The sequence below is a fragment of the Erpetoichthys calabaricus genome, chromosome 1, assembly GCF_900747795.2.
Source record: "Erpetoichthys calabaricus chromosome 1, fErpCal1.3, whole genome shotgun sequence".
In the NCBI taxonomy this organism is placed as follows: domain Eukaryota; kingdom Metazoa; phylum Chordata; class Cladistia; order Polypteriformes; family Polypteridae; genus Erpetoichthys; species Erpetoichthys calabaricus.
This window is the reverse complement of record NC_041394.2, coordinates 271,096,294-271,102,293: the sequence shown is the minus strand read 5'-3', so window position 1 is coordinate 271,102,293 and position 6,000 is coordinate 271,096,294. Positions and strand designations below refer to the sequence as shown.

Sequence of the window (6,000 nt, the reverse complement as noted above, 5' to 3'; positions counted from 1 at the left end):
GTCCACAGTCCCCGTAGTAGAGATTTTTGGTAAGCCATTTACCTTACTAGTGTATTATAACACTGAAAAAGTACAATAAATAAAAGAAATCATGCAACATTTGAGTTCAAAGCAATGCAGAATAACAACTACATTCTGGTTTCCTCCAACAACCTTAGAGACGTGCAGATTAGACTGACTGGCCATTCCAAATTTGCCCCTGTGTTCATGTGTGTGTAAGCATGATTGAACCCGGGGCTAGACTGGAACTTTGTCTAGGGCTGTTCCCTGCCTTGTGCCGTATTCCCCATGAAACTGAGTTGGATTAAATTAATTTGAGAACTGTATAATGATGTTATATAAGCTTCTCACTTGCTGTATATCATTCCATGCCTCAATTCAAAAAACAGTTAACTTTACCCAGCTTGCCTACCAGTACAATATTTTGCTCTCCATTTGAATAGATATTTAATGTAGAGGGCACTAAGAGCAAATATTTAAGGTTCTGGATTAAAAATCCCACATTGTAGGCACATTGTAATCTTGAATAACTCACCACACCTACACGCACTCCGTACATTTTCTGAACCTGTTTTACAGTATCAACTATAAGGTTTCCACATACGCATAGATAGACACCAATTTTGGACAGGATCACAGGGCACAGTTAAATATTTCAGTCTTTGGGAACCTTGAGGAGACTAAAGTACATGGAGAACACTGGTAAAGACTACACACCACTCTTATAATTACAAGGAAGGGAGTTCAGTTCGTATCTCCACCCCTGCACTCCTGGTGTGTATAAATATATACATGTCTGCCTAGTATATATTGAACAGAAATAAAAATGTGTGTACAGCCAACCTCACTACAGCTCTGTTCTTTTAAAACACAAGGTGACAGTATTTGCTATAGAAACATGTTGTATAAAATAAATTGGTTTTGTATGTAAAATTAACATGCATTTTGTTTAATGAAGAGATCTGAATGTTTTCCCATTTTCAGACACAATAATTTCAGGGATTTTTTTAAAGAATAAGCAGACAACACAGTTAAATAATGTTTCAGAAATAAATATAACTTTATTTTTTAGTAGTCGTTATGTACTTAGGAACTTTTTCTGCAATGCTTTAATGTACTTTTTATTTAGTGTTTTCTACTGTTTAAGCATATTCATGCTAAACAAGTATTTCAAAATGTCTTCATCAAAGTGAATATATTACCATGTTGTTTTTATAAAGACTGGAAATATTCGTTTGGCCAGAGAAGGTACTAAAGATCCCCCATAGAAATGTATCCATCTATTTCTAAACCTTCATTATTCAATAAATAATTGCACGGGGGCGGAGCCTATCCATTGGGAGTAAGGTGGGCACCAGCCTTGGACTAGATGCCACTTCTTGTCAGGGTGCTGCATGCTTCTGCTTTATCAAATGAGAACTATTTAATTCAGTAATGTGTTTGACACATTGCTGATTGGAAAACATATACTGATAGTATGGTGACGCTTTACAGTAAAGGAGATCAGGGTTCACGTTCCAGCTGCGGACTGTCTGGAGTCTGCATGTTCAGCATGTCTCCGCATGGGTTTTCTCCTGGTGCTCCGATATCCTCCCACAGTCTAAAAACACGGAAGCAAGGTGGACTGGTGATGCTAAATTGACCCTGTTGTGTGTGTGTGTGTGGGTGCGTGTGTGTCTGTGTTCACCCTGCGTTGGACTGGCATTCAAGTATTGGTCCTTACTTGCGCCCTATAATTAGTTGGACAGGCTCCAGCTCCCTCGCAATCCTGCCCTGGTTTAACAGGTTAGGAAGAGGGGTGAATGTATCAATATACTCATATTAAGAAATATTCGAGTCGTTAGAAAGTTTTTTTAAGCGTGTTACAATTCGATTTACTGCTTTGAAGCTTTCATTTTGTACCAAAGGGCTCTTTTTTTTTTTTTTTTTTTTAACCAATAAACAACCTTTAAGAAAGAGGGATACTTGGTAAACGTAATAAAGAAAATTCCAGCAGAATATTTCCACTACGAAAATGTGCTGAAAATGATACATCTGGTTATATTTTAAGGGTGTATTTTAAAATATTTGAATTTGGGAAGCACACCTCGATGATAAATGTGCAGACTGAAGGAATCCTGATCTTTGGCTCGACTCATCTCCGCCTGGCGTGTGTCTAACCACTCCCTGCGAAAACCGGAGCGCTAATTGTAGGTTCGTATACTTCCAAGGCTTTTTTGTTGACAGAAGTCAAATGGGTGAGAGAAATAGAGGGAGAGACAGAAGGAGGGAGAGCGAGCGAGCGAGTCGGAGAGTTTCAGTGCGAGTAGTTAACTGACAGTATTATTAAATGACGCGCAAGTGCTAAGATGGATAAGAAGACGTTAAAGAATACTTCGGTTGCTTCCTACACTTTATAATATTATTTAAAAAAGGGACCGGGAAGTAGACAGAAAATTTCAAGGAAACCTGACGTTATGATCACAAGCAAAGTGCAGCGCCCTCTGTGAAAAAGTGCCGAGGAGCAAGCGGAGTTTATCTCGCAGCCGCTGTCTCTGCTTACGACTGGAGGATTTCTTATCTCGGAAGCGATTTCTTATCTTCCTCAGATACAATCATCGCAGCAAGTTGAAGCAAAACAATCAGGTATATAGCCTCTTGTCTCTTTCTGATTTCATTCTGTTTGTGCAGCTCGTGGCATTCAAGAGTACTATTGACGAATAATCTGACATCTATTCAGATTGTCCTAATCTGTGTTTACAAGCTTTTATTACTTTAACCTGTAGCTGTGCTATTTTCGCTAGCCTTGAATTGTCTGTAAAAATTTAACGTCTGTTAATCGCAAGCGTATTGCTGAGTCACTTATTACAGGACTACATACTTAGTATCTATCTATCTATCTATCTATCTATCTATCTATCTATCTATCTATCTATCTATCTATCTATCTATCTGTCTGCTTTTACTGTATTTAAACACATTATGACTCTAAAATAAAAATAAGTAAATTATATAGGTATTATATATTTATATCCATTGATATTCGAAATCTTCTATGTTAATCCAGTAGCCGCGGGAAGCTGAAACCAATCCCTGCAGCTTCGGAAGCATGCCAGGAACCAGTCTACACAGGACATTGTGTTATATATTAGTATTTGAATGTAATTGTTTTCAAATATACATGGTACACCTATGTACACATACTTCTATAGGTACTTATTTGACACGATCCTTATGTTCAAGAACAGATGGATAGACAGATGCGCCTTATGCACAGATTTTATTGTAGCATGAGCTTTATTTAAAATTCATGTCCCTTGATCGTTTTATTTTATTAAGGACGATTTGTATTCGAGGGTGATCTGACATAGCACAGCATCACCTCTCTCAGGGCAACCTCGGTATACAGGGTGCGTTCTAACCTGATTCTTTCCTAGAATATAGAGAGAATTTTAGGAAAATGTATTTTTGGGATATTTTATTGAGATGAACTTTAGATGTATTTCGAAATATATTGTTACTAGATATTCAAGATGACATTTCATTTTGACGATGGAAATTTGACAGTCTGAAAAAGACAGAAATGCTAACCGAGACAGTTTTGAAGTGTTTTAATTGTGGACGTGATTGATGATACCTGACCACATAATAGCTATGTGCATACATGTGCATACCCTACAGACAATATTTCACTCTCAGAGACGATGAAAGCATGGCATGATAAAGTTTTGTTAAGACCTTGGCTTGGATGATATCCATGCATAGCATTCAGTCTTTCTCCATTACTTAGACATGCCGGATATATGTCTCTAATAATAAACGTGGTAAATTTATGATGCTGATTTTTATTTAGTACAACAAAGGCACAAAAAGGTCATAAAACAGTTGTGTTTCTGTGGATATTATCTGTAGTATAGCATTTTCCATTTTCTAAACCGCTTAGCCAATTTTTGGAGTGTTGGAGCCTGTCCCATCAGCATTGGCTGCAAGGTGGATAGCAGCGCAGAATATAAATAAGAATTCTGTTGAGCTAAATACTTTGCATTTCTAGATTTAAGTAGTGCCAATTCCATACTGAAAGATGTATTGGGAGATTATAGGGGAAATTACCAGAAACTATCTGAAGGTCTGATCTCTATAGATTCCTTTATCTAATTTAAATTTTACAGGCTATTTCAGTGCAAATACTATGTCACATTGTTAATAATAATCTCATTTTAAAATAATTCTATACAGTATATTTAGTATTATTTCAATCTAATCCATACATGCATTTATGCTAAGATAGAACTTTTAATATATGATAGGTACTTATGACTAAACTAATATATTTTTTGCATGCTGCAAATACTTAACTGTTTAGTCTCACAGCTTAACCTCTGCTGACTCCTTAAGCTTTATAGAGTTGCAGCTGTATATCAGATATCCCTCAAGCTACATGCAGTTTAGATCAGAAAAGAGCCCAGGAGATAATCACACATGACTTATGAATAAGAAACAAAAAAATACTGCATATACAGTAACCAAACAATAACCTTATTGATATCATATGTCACCCATTAATTAAATATACTACATTTGAAAGTATGTGTAAATAATCCAAAATGAAAAATACACATTTATATTTAAACTGAAAGCGTCACAGTTTACAAAATGTATTTATGTTGCTGCTTTCCCATGCTTTACTTTAATGTGCAGCACAAGTCATACAGGGTATACTGCATGGAGTGAGGTGTAGCATTGCTATATAAGAAGACCTTCCCGAAATCATTATTTAATGTCTGAAGGGGACACTACATGAAAAAAAAAAGGTTCTGAGATAAAATGTGCCTTAACATTTTAGAAAAAATGGGCAAGTGGAATAACACCATTGAAATAGACATAGATTCTTCTGTTTATTTGGGTTATTTGTTTTCTGAAGACAGACTTTATTATAGATTTGGACAAATACAAGTTTTCTTGCTGCTCTGGCCCCAGTCTGTTTTTGTGGTTTGCACATTCTTCATCAGATTGCAACTCTAAACAGCACTGGGATCAGTGAGTGTGGGTTTGTGCATGGATGAGTCCTGTGATGAACTGGACTCTTAGCTGGGGTTGTTTCTTGGCTTACATTCAGTGCCTAACAGGGTAAGTACCAGCAGCCTGCTGCCATTGTACCCTTGTAAATCCCATGTAAATCATAATAAGTCACTTATTTAAATCACCATTCAGAAACAGGATGATGCTCTATTTAAGATTCAAGATTAACAATTTCAGTTTGCATTACCAATTATTGAAAAAGCAACCATTTTAAAATACTATTCAAGATACACCACATAGATTATGAAACACAGCAGCAAATGACAGTACCATTAAATAAATAAGGTTAAGTAGCCAGGAATTAACATCCATCTATTCACTGAACCCACGTAATCCAATTTTATGATTAGGAGAAATCTCAGCATTTAGTACAAGCAATCCAAGCCATCCCAGAATGGGCCACCACTCCAACAGAGAGCACAAAAATATTAACTTCACAAAACAAATGGCAGGAGACGAATTAGTTTATGTGTGAGCGGCACTTAAGTGCTTCACAGTTGCAATAGTTTTCCATATAGTATATATATATATATAGTTTTCCATATAGTATATATATATAGTTTTTAGTATCCAGACCATTTTGTAAAGGACACTTTAGCCTAGAAAATATACTGTCGAAAAATATATAAATAAATATTTTAAACAGATTATATATGACCATATTTGTTAATTATTTTAAATAGTTTCTATTTAACTCTTTGAGGGCTGAATATTTTTTCCAAAAAAAAAAAAGCAGTTTTCTGAAAAGCACACCAAGCAATGGTTTCTCACAGAAAGCAACATAAAACATCTGTTGCTGTGTGCTGTGGCAACAAGTTTGCCAGGAAAAGTGCGGCAGGCTGGTTGGCAGGCTGTCTTCATATGGCGTGGGGTTGGGGGAGTGGCGGTGGCGGTTGCAGTGCATTGCAATCTCTTGTCACTGTAAGTGGCGGTCCTCCTATC

At 36.4% G+C, this 6,000-nt stretch overlaps 1 protein-coding gene across 2 annotated transcripts in view; it reads left to right on the top strand.

Annotated features, from left to right (window-relative positions):
• The first annotated feature begins 2,096 nt into the window (after positions 1-2,096).
• Positions 2,097-6,000, top strand: part of sema3d (sema domain, immunoglobulin domain (Ig), short basic domain, secreted, (semaphorin) 3D) — a 187,311-nt gene continuing 183,407 nt past the window's right edge. Inside the window, exon 1 of one of the 2 annotated variants that reach the window (XM_028814985.2) lies at positions 2,097-2,625. The gene's annotated coding sequence lies outside the window, so the exon portion shown is untranslated. The remainder of the gene's footprint in view (positions 2,626-6,000) is intronic. The other variant, XM_028814990.2, reaches the window with a different exon arrangement.